The sequence below is a fragment of the Pseudophryne corroboree genome, chromosome 6 (genome assembly GCF_028390025.1).
Source record: "Pseudophryne corroboree isolate aPseCor3 chromosome 6, aPseCor3.hap2, whole genome shotgun sequence".
Taxonomy (NCBI): Eukaryota; Metazoa; Chordata; class Amphibia; order Anura; family Myobatrachidae; genus Pseudophryne; species Pseudophryne corroboree.
This window is the reverse complement of record NC_086449.1, coordinates 581,668,560-581,680,072: the sequence shown is the minus strand read 5'-3', so window position 1 is coordinate 581,680,072 and position 11,513 is coordinate 581,668,560. Positions and strand designations below refer to the sequence as shown.

At 45.0% G+C, this 11,513-nt stretch overlaps 1 pseudogene; it reads left to right on the top strand.

Annotated features, from left to right (window-relative positions):
• Nucleotides 1-539: 539 nt before the first annotated feature.
• LOC134937878 (5S ribosomal RNA) lies at nucleotides 540-658 on the top strand (annotated as a pseudogene).
• The last annotated feature ends 10,855 nt before the right edge of the window (nucleotides 659-11,513 follow it).

The following is an 11,513-nucleotide window of genomic DNA, read 5'->3' as shown; positions in this document are numbered from 1 at the left end:
CAAACATATGTATGAATATAAATAGCATATACCTATCATGTGTTAAGCATTTAACATCCTGTCTGAAGGCTAATATCCTATGACTTATCAGTTAATGCATATGGATAACAGATATATATGTGTGCAGTTTTGGGTGAATTTGACATGTTAGCACATAATTTGACAGACTCCAAACCTCCTCTTGAGATTCAAATAATTGTGTTAATAGCGTGACTTCGTATTCACCTTGTTTATTCAGTATTCCTTGTCAATTACTGTCTGTTTGGACAAACCATAATATACAAGCAGTCAGGGATTTCTTTGACTGTAATTAACAGTGCCATTTTTGACAACTTCATCTTCTTTAGATCACCAATTTTCGTGGACTCTCATTCACGATTTCCGGTACTTTGCACCACGTGAGTGGGAATTTTGGAATCGGATCTAACGTGAAAAGCAGATCCACACATTTCCACGATTCTTCTTCAATAACTTTTCTGTCGGTCCTAAATTTCAACATTCCTAAATAGGTGCACTCTCATTGGTGTTCACATAAAACTCTCTACTACCATACCACGTTGCCAGCGCCCGATCTCGTCTGATCTTGGAAGCTAAACAGCGTTGGGCCAGGTCAGTATCAGGAAGGGAGACCACCTGTGAATACCTGGTGTTGTAGATTAGGATTTTCCTCACTTATGTGATAGCAACACCAACAGCAGTATCACCACTTTTTTCTATCCAGTAATCTCTAAGACCTATGGTCACTGGCACTGCCGTGATGCTCATTTCATTTTTCTCCATTTTTCATTGTCTCGAATCCAGATAGGTGCATGCCAATTTTCTGTATTGCATTTAGAGGAGTGACTTCTGATCATTACCCTAATCTCCTATAAGCCAAAGAGTATAGCCTGATATATTTTCGTGTCTTGACCACCCCGTGGTTCCATTAATACAGCAAGTCTGTACTGGTCAAGGGGAACGGGTGTACGACCAATTAATGTCTACAACCCTACCACACACTCTTTACCGATAAGAGACCAGAACATTTTATTTATCAAGATGCCTTCTATCTTGCATTTAGAAGGATAGATCTCAGGGAAGAACTTTATATCGTAAAAAGCTAATAAAAGTTATGTTTTAAATATTTCATCTCAATTATCATATCAAATTTACTTCTTCTACAAGAGTGCGCCCACACAAGAGCCTTCTTTTTTCTCCCCATTTTCCAAAGTTTGCATACTTTCTGGCTCTGGGTGCACCACCGAGGACAGAATTAACATTTATACGTATATATTTGTATACACAATATTGAAAGGGCTATTTTTGCCCCTTCTCTCCCTTATTTATTAAGGGTAAAAAATATACTGTCCAAATTTGGTTTCTTTTTCCTAATTTTAGCATTATTCTTACTCAGTCAATCCGGTGCCGGATCGCCCTAGGTTTCTATACAGGGCAGAATCCAACAGGGCACGGGGGCAGGAATGACAGGGACAGCACACTGAAGACTGAGGCAGGATACAAGGACATAGGAACACAATGGCAGGGCACCAGGACACAGGGCAGACTGGAAACTATACAGGGTAAAGCGACCATGTGAGGAGCTCAATAGAAACAGGAACTAGACAATATCACCGGCAGGAGAAAATGACCAGAATCCCTAATAAAAGGGAGACAAGCCAATCACAGGAGTAATCAGGCTGGAATCAGGTAACAAGGCATTTCAAACAGGTGTGCTGATCGCCGTAGCAGCCAGCATCCTAGTTGCTAGGAGACGGCCAGAATACAATGCAGGAATGAGCCACAGTGGCGATTCATAACAGTAGTAGTGCAGAGCAGGGGGCAGGATGGAAGCAGTAGTGGGAAGTGGGGGAATGATGGGAGTAGTGTGGATCAGGTGGGCTGGATGGGAATAGTAGTAGTGCAGAGTAGGGGGCAGACCACAAGTAGTAGTAAAGTAGTAGTAGGCTGGGAGTAGTAGCAGAAAGCAGTGGTCAGGATGAGAGTAGTAGTGGGAAGCAGGGGGCAGGATGGGCGTAGTGGTGGAAACAAGCGGGCAGGATGGGAGTGAAAGGGACTCAACAAGAATAAATTAAAATAATCTAAACAATAATCTTACCCACTCTTTGCAGCTCCTGGGTCTCATCCGCCATTGCTCCTTCTATGCTGATAGTAGCCTCACACAGGATGGATGAACAGCCTGAGTGTAGGTGATTGGAAAACTCCAATGTCCCACTCCACCAACTCCTAGACAGCAGCTCACACGCATCTCCTGCCGGCATGGTTCAGCAGCCCCATAGGATGGCCCGACCCATCCCAAAGTGACAGGGGTGGACAGGTGGCAGATGCTGAGGAAGAGGATACCATGGCACATGGCACAGTTGACAGATGATTAACGTTAAGCCAGGAGCTTCCGGTTTGCAATCCACAGTGGACCATAAATCCCGGAACCATGGCAGCTGGAACTGGCTGGCAGTGTTGGCCCAGGCCGCCAGGCAGTGTCGGCCAGCCCAGTAGAGGGGAGCATTGGACTGTCCCAGTGGGATCTTCCTGTGTGGCCCAATTCGCTGCTGCAGTTTCTCAACAGTTCATGTCGGCATATCACCCAGATAGACATGATGAATGTCAACATGGTTACTGTCATCAAGTTATACCTCATTACGTCTATGCTTTCTAAAATTTGTCTGTCATTTATATTTGTGATATGCTGAACGTCACTCTCCACTGCAAATTATCATAAGCCTTAGAAATATACAAAAATAATATGAATATATCGCTTATAACAAACAAACATGTGTATGACATTTGCTTCAGTATAAATGCAGGCTGCAAATTATTTTTTCATTAGCAACAGATCTCTCACAGGCTTTTATCAATGTTATATACAACAGAATTGCATGTGTAGTTAACAGCATAAAGTAAAACGTATAATGTATTCTCTGCGGAACATTGCATTTTGCACTAGTGAACGCACTAAAATTCATAACTTAATTCAGCTGTCCCTGAAGTGTTACTAAATAGTATCCTTTGAGCTATAATGAGAGGCTTTGGTATTACTTACATTTTTGACCTTTTTGATCTTGTATTAAGTGGAAAGTAGCTTAGAGAAGAACTAATAATATGTTATCATTTGCATTCTCCTGCCATTAAGGTCTCCTAAGTTTTAAGGATCTCCAAAGCACTACCTAAGAAGGAGATAGGGTGACCTCAGTATTAAGAAGCCCTTAGAAGCTGTCAGAGCCTTCTGAAATGCAGTAAGGGAGTATAGCGTTTGGGCTATTGTTACAGACAAAATATTCTGACACTTTCTATTTATTTTTTCCAAAATACAGTTTCTTTTATGATCTTATGTTTGGAAGAAGAATGAAGGATGAAGTATTGCAATAACTTTTGTTTCAATATTGTATATTGCTCTTATTATAATACTAGCAGTAGCTTATGAGAAGTATGAAGGCAGCCTGCTACAAGAGATGTACACCTCAAGAGACAGGTGAGGTAAGAGGATACAATTTAAATCTATAATCCCCTCCAGAAACAATAATAAACTCAGAACACAAGCTACTAGTTTATATTGTCTTCATATACTTCATTTCTCATTTTCCAGAAACCTTTACAGAAATTGTGATTTTTATTTTTTATTTTATTTCTCCTGCTACAGCTGTACTGTGTTATTATAAAGTGGCTTTCTGAAAGTGACCAATTTATTTCCTACAGTAATATCTTTAGAATTCAAGTATAGAATTTTTGAAAACAGAAATGCAAAATGCTGCAGTGAGAGGACATTTGACAAGGTAAAATACCTATTTTTCTTGAGTGAGTATTTGTAAATACTGGTTTATAATTCCTTCAGTTTCAAACTATGCAATTTTCAAATGGCAAATGTCACTATACAGTATGTCTTGCTTATCTGATGGCACTCAATGGTACCCAGTACCAGTATCTTTTTCGTATCATTCTTAATTCTTATAGCTATTTATGGAAACAGGAAGAAATCATATAAGAAACAAAAGCATCCTAAAGCTGAGTCTAACTTGGTGCGATCTCGGCCTGATATGTCATATCCGGATGAATCAGAATGACATATCGGTTGTATAGTTTGGTGTGTCCGACTAATATGTGTGCTCCCACTATCACATGCAATATCTTCCGGTCGGCAGTTCTGCATGGACAACCGGATGATATTGTATGCGTCATTGTGTAGAGTAATGTAAACGGCAGCTTGTGCTAATATTCGGAAGCTGTTCACCATCTCAGGATGGTGAACAGTTTCACCTTCGAACTCCGAAAAAAATGCTTTTCTGGAGATTGATGAATGTTACAATTTCTACATCTCCTGGGGAGTATAGAAATTGTGACATTTAAAGAATAATGAATATGTCCCTCAATAATCAGTTAAATAATTGGTTTTATTGATAACTGAATTGTTGTTCATCAAATACACTGATTACCTTGCAACCCTTGCTTTTGTTATGTAGTGCTTCATAGTTTATTATACCTCACAATTTTTGTAAATTTCCTGCATTGTTTTCACTTTACACATCAATACAGCTCTATACACATCAAGGTAAAGTGTTGAGATTTCAACACTGTAACTCGTGCCCAGCCATAAGCCACATACCTATTACCAGTGGCGTGCGGTGAGGTCAGTGGCTGGTGAGGCACTGCAGCCAGAAGATCCACTGAGTCCCGCCGATGACCCTTACCACTGCCGAGCTGGTGCCTGCTACTGCACCTGAGCCTATGCCCGCTACCGCCACTGATGCCCATTACCCCCGCCACTAAAGGCCGCCTCTGCCAATTACTTACAAAATTGCCGCCATCAACTGCCCGACCCCTCGCCACTAATTTGCATCTCAGACTGATGCCGTCACCGCCAATGCCCGCAGCCTACCTGCTCATCAACCTTGTGATAAGCAGGCAGCTAATATATTTAAAATTTTTATTAAAAAAAAATATTAAGTGTTTGGTATCAGTGAGACAGTGGGAGCAGTACATGAATGCAATTTTGTTGTCCACGGCTTCCATTAACTTAATAGTGCCATTTGTGCGACACAATTAAGTTAAGTTAATGGATGTCCTGGACAACAAAATAACCAGCAGGAAGAGCGTGACACCAGGCAGAGGGCAACGCCAGCGAGAGGGTGACAGAAGTGGGTGACAGGGAGAGGGTGACAGCATTGGGTTTCGCCAGGGAGAGGGTGACCGGAAGAGCGTGATGCCAGGGAAAGGGTGACAGCAGTGGGTGACAGGAAGAGCGTGACGCCAGGGAAAGGGTGACAGCAGTGGGTGACAGGAAGAGCGTGACGCCAGGGAAATGGAGACAGCAGTGGCTGACAGGGAGAGGGTGATGCCAGGGAGATGGTGACAGGAAGAGCGTGACGCCAGGGAAAGGGTGACAGCAGTGGGTGATGATTATATTGCATTTTCTTACCTGGTCCTGGACCTAGAACTGCAGCGCGGCTCCCCCCTTTGGTGGCAAGGACAGCATGAACATGAATCTGGAGTCGTGGAAGAGTGAGGGAGGAGGGGAGGAGCAGGGATCGTGGCCCCCTCATCATCCCTCTGGTCAGCAGGCCTGGCGACAGGGGGGTCAAAGGGGACACGCATCCCGTGCCCTGACGTTATGAGGGGCCCCAAGGTCCAGCAGCGGCAGCATGTCATATTTAAATAATATAAATCGCAGCATCAGTAACTAAGTTTTTTTTTCAGCCGCTCCCCCCTTCTTCCCCCAGCCCTGAGGTCACCTCTCAGTGCCCCCAGCCCAGCCCCAGGTCATCTGTCAGCCAGTCCCAGTTTGGTGCTCCCGTCCTCATCAAGTGTTTCCCGCCCGCCCTGTCTCTGCTCTGACTGGTGCTGCCGGCACCGCTGCTGGCCGGACTGCATGAGAGTGGCCAAAGACAGTAGGGTTTCAGAGTCGGGCAGTGGCGGCGGTTACAGGGGGGAGTGAGGAGGAAGTGTCCACAAAGTACAGGACTGGGGGCTCTGTGGCAGCACCGCACGCAGGGAACTTTCCCTGCATACACCTCCTTCCCTGGCCGGCGGCGCAACCCTTCTTCCGTATCTGCCTCGGTGCAGGGAAGCGGGCTGCTGGATGGGCTGGGGGTCGGACTGGCGGGCAGGGATTCATTCATACTTAAAAAAAGTCCTAGACGTCCTTGCCCGCCCCAAACCGCTGCTGCCCAATCACAGAGACAGGGGCGTGCTTTCATATAGGCTGAAATAACGCCCCTGCCAAAGAGGCACTTATACTAATGCCGCTTTTAGGGATTTTTTGAACGGGCTTTCACTGCCCGGTGCTTGGCCCCGCCCCCCTCTTCCGGCACTCTCCCATTGACAACGGGAGGCACCGAGAGCAGTGCCTCTGAAACAGTTTTAAAACAGTTTTTTTTACGGGGTACAAATTCTTAAAATAATACAATGGGTAAAGCAGATACTTATGACACATTATATGTGTCATAAGTATCTTTTTTGTATTATTTTAATCAATAAAGACAGGGGAGGCAGTGACTGCACCTCCCTGCCTATTACTAACTTCTTCACTGTCCTAATGAGGCTTGCCTCCAAACCTCCATCAGTGGACGCTGGTGAGGTGTCAGTTCCCCTGTTCTGTCCTAGCTCTGCCACCTTTATTCCTGCTGAATACATATCTAAGTTCCTGCATATCCACCACTCAATGGGCTAATTTTTTAGATAATTTCAGTCATCCAGGCTCTTGTTTTGGCTTAAAGACAGCACATTTAGCTTGTATCTGTTAACTGCAGAACATCCTTTCCCACCAGTGCTGCTTGTGCAGCTGGACCAATGCAGACAGGATGACTGGTGAAATGTGCCACCCCTGCTATAGTGGTGTGAGAACAAATTTCCATGCTGCAAATTTGTATCTTGTCTAGATCTGTGTCAAGTCCTCATGAATAAAAAGGGAGCTGTGCAAAGGCAAATTCCTTCACCCTTTATACTGGGCATATGGAAAAGCTATCCTTATAGGCCCTCATTCTGAGTTGATTGCTCACTAGCTGCTTTTAGCAGCCGTGCAAACGCTAAGCCGCCGCCCTCTGGGAGTGTATCTTAGCTTAGCAGAAGTGCGAACAAAAGGATAGCAGAGCGGCTACAAAATAATTTTGTGCAGCTTCAGAGTATCTCCTAGCTTGCGATCACTGCAGACTATTTAGTTCCTTTTTTGACGTCACAAACACGCCCTGCGTTCGGCCAGCCTATGTTTCACCAGCCACGCCTGTGTTTTTATCTGGCACGCCTGCGTTTTTTTACTTACTCCCTGAAAACGGTCAGTTGACACCCAGAAACACCCACTTCCTGTCAATCACTCTGCGGTCAGCAGTGCGAATGAAAAGCTTCGCTAGACCTTGTGTGAAACTACATCATTCGTTGTAAGAGTACGACACGCATGTGCATTGCGCCGCATACGCATGCGCAGAACTGCAGGTTTTTTGCCTGATCCCTGCGCTGCGAACGAAAGCAGCTAGCGATCAACTCGGAATGACCCCCATAGTGCACCATCTCTCTCTCCCTCTGCCCAACTGATCGCTCTTTAACTTCTTGATGACAAATGACTTGCTAGCTCACTTATCCTCATGGCTGCAAGGAATGCCAGTGTAAAAACAGGCCAAAATAAAATGAATTTCAACCCAGACTAATATACTCCATGAAACTATCACTAACTGTTTTACAGTATTGTTGGCATAATTTGGTGCCTGCTGTCTAGGGCTGAAGCGGGTGTGGTTCATTAGGTCGACATGAGTTAGGTCGAAATACATTGGGTCGACTACATTTGGTCGACATGTATTAGGTCGACATGATCACTAGGTCGAGAGGTCATTAGGTCGACATGGAAAAAGGTTGATATGAGATTTTTGACTTTTTTTTGGTGTAATTTTCTTTGAAAAGTGACGGAGAACCCCAATTAGTGCACCGTAACCTCTCACATGGCATGCTTCACTCGCCATGCTTCAGGCATGGTACCTCGCTGTGCTCGGCACAGGTTACCGTTCCCAGTTGTAGTCCAGGTGGATCGTTAAGTAGGAAAAAGATCAAAAATTAAAAAATTGTGAAAATCTCATGTCGACCTTTTTTCATGTCGACCTAGTACATGTCGACCTAATGACCATGTCGACCTAGTGATCATGTTGACCTAATGCATGTTGATCAAATGTAGTTGATTCAATGTATGTCGACCTAATGACTGCCATACGGCTGAAGCATGTCTCTTCCAACCAGATACAATTTCCTTACATTAAACTACTTTCTTATATCAAGATAGCACAATTACTGTAAAGGAAGCTAGGCGTTTGCTAGCACTCTTACCGCTTCTTAACCTTTTACTGGTATCCAACAAAGATTGCTTACTATGATATTCTTCAGCGGAGAAAAACCCATTTCCAATTGTGAAAACTACACAGGCATCCCAATGTCAACAGTAAGTTATCTATGTACTAATCCTCGGGGGTAAATGTAATAGGGTCCGAGTTGGACTAGGTTGGTTTTGCCTTCTAAATGACTGCTCCATTAAAAATAAGTCCTGCTGCACCTCCTACAAATAGGACCCGATTACATTTAACCAGGGCTGTTTGTAGCCAATTTGGCTCCCAGTGCGAGATTTAAAAATGCGCCCCCCCATGACATAAAAAAATGTGCCCCCCCCCCCCCACACACACACACCTAGATAAAAAACAACAACATGCGCGCGCACCCGGCAAGGGGGCGTGACCTCATCTAAATGGGTGCGGCCTCGTCTGAAAAGACTACCTCACAATCCAGTTTTTGACCCTGCTCCAACAGATCACGACCACCACATGAAAAAAAAATTCTACCATATTAAGCCCCACACAGTAATGCCCCCTGCACCATATTATGCCACACACTGCAATGCCCTTGATACATTAAATCCCCACACTACGGCAGGCAAGAGTCCCCATTTCACACATTACGGCAGGTGTCCCCATTTTACACATTGAGAGAGAGAGAGAGAGAATACTTAAAGAGGCGATTACCGCTCTTCGTCCCGCCTCACCAGTCGCTCCTCGCGCCGGCCTTTCCCTCTTCCTAACTTGGATCCCCCTCTGTTCTCCGCTTCGGGGGGAGTTTCGTGGAGAGACGGGATTGCGTCGTGACGTAACGACGCAACCGCGTCATTCCGTGAAACTCCGCCCCCCGAGCGGGTTACTAGGGGAGAAATAGGAGGGGGAAGCAGGGAGCCACAGTTAGTGCCGCGGCGGGCGCCCAGTGCGGTTGCACTGCTCGCCTGCCCCAAGAAACGGCCCTGCATTTAACCCCTGGAGAGAGATAAAGTAGATGGAGATAAAGTACCAACCAAGCAGCTCCTGTCATGTTTCAAACACAACCGGTAATATGGCAGTTAGGAGCTGATTGACTAGTACTTTATCTCTGTCCACTTAATCTCTCTCCAGGGCTTAGTACATAGACCCCTAACTCCCCCATAACTGTGAATATCACATTCTCTAAGGAAATATATCCACACTTTCGTGTCTTACTTTATTTACACTGTACTGCAAGTCTAATCCACTCACCTGCAATAGACTTGCTCCTTTGGCAATATTTATCCCATGAATGCCAATGCCCCAATTGTAACTGTAAGACGAGAGTGAATGAGAGCCTTCAAATCTCTCAGCTTGAGTACTGGTACATAATGTAGCTGCTGTGTCAATTTCTATACCTACAATCACTGTTGTTGGGCTACAAGTTTTCCAGGTGATAGGGGCACCCCAAATTCCCTGACAAAAATAAAATATGGTAAATAATTGCACATGTGGTTATTTCCTAGTTTTACCTTTACCACCCATTCCATGAATTAACCAGAAGCTTCAAATAATTTACATAACTTTGACGCCTATCCATCTGTTACCCTATACCAGTGTTTATCAAACTCTACCTTCAGGACCTATGTTTTCTGGATCTCCTACCTGGTGTACAGGTGCTTGCATTACTAATACCCCTTTTACACCGCCAGCATATAACACGGGTTATTGCACATGAAGGTGCATAACCCGTGTTGCTGCTTGGTGTAAAAGGGTTGAGTTGGAATAATCCGGGTCAAGTGACCCGGTATTCCAATTTCGGTAGTTTGCAGGGTTGAACACGGATTCAACCCGGCAAACTGTGCTGTGTAAACGGGAGCTGGGTCGCATTGACACGGTTTCCCATTCACAGTAAATGTACAGGCAGCGCTTGGAGATCATGTGATCTCCAAGCGCCGTTGCGTCTCCGACAACGTCCCCAACCCGGCAATATGCTGGGTTTGAGATGGCAGTGGGAAAGGGGGCTGAAGCAGGTCGCAGCCGGGTAGCACCTGTGTCAGGCTCCCAGCTTCAACCCACTGTATTTGGTGTAAAAGCGGTATTACTCTGTCAGGTGGTCTGGAAAACAAACTGTAAGGGGTCCTGTGGACCAAGTTTATGAAACATTGATTTAGGGAAATACATGGAAAGGCATCAAAGTTATGCAAATATGCATTAACGGTCCTCTCCTGCAACTCTTTTTATGTGGCCTGGCAAAAATAGAACTATACTACCTTGCATAGTTTGGAGGTCAACGGAAATACGGATGTGTGTATCCATATAGGGATGATGGTCTGTTCTGTTTAGTTAGGTGTATTTAATTGTTAACAGGATGGATGACCTCCTGACCTCTTATTCTTTCACTGGACTCCATACAAGTTGTCAAAACCTCTGTTACCGTCATTTTTTGCCTCTGGCCTGCTTTTTCATTGCCTATAATCTGGTGGCAATTGTTCCTGGGCCCTCTGACCTATTCCACTACCCATGACCCCCAAACCCTCACTGCATGCAGGACTTCTCCACTGGAGTAATCACTCCCTATCATCTCTAAAGGACTTTTCCTCTCTATCCCCCCATGTCTCTATCACTGAATAGTTCTGCTATTCCCTCAGCCGTTAATGGTAAACCCCCTGCTGTTGACCCACCAGGCATCATTGAAGTGGTTGAGGTGGCTCCTGCTGACCTCACCAAAGGCTCTGAGGGTGAATCCCAGCCTGCTGGAAACAGCCTTGCTAAATCCCAAAGGAGGATTGGGATGGAAAACCAGCACTGAGATGTCTACAGACGATGCAATTATGCTTTGTGTGTCTTTAGATGCCACCATCAGTCTCACAATAGCAACTTTCACAAGACCTATGCTAGATGCAGATTACAACCCCCTGTAGCTGCCTAGAAACACCATACACATTTATAATACACATATAAGAGCATGCGCCTGAACTCATACTCAATACGAACACCATCGGTATGCATGGGCAGTGCAACTTAAAAAAAAACATTGCATAAGGAAAAAACACACATTGGCCCCCACAGGAAAATAGCACACACATTGCCCCCCCACAGAAAAGAAACACATTGTCCCCATAGACAAATAGCAAACACATTGGTCACTACAGAAAATAATTCTACACATTGGTAGGCAGTGTACATCCCTGGGGCGGGGGGGGGGAGGGGTATCATGGGTAGGGTCCCTGGCTTGAGGGGGTTCTGTATGTCTAGGGATCTGGA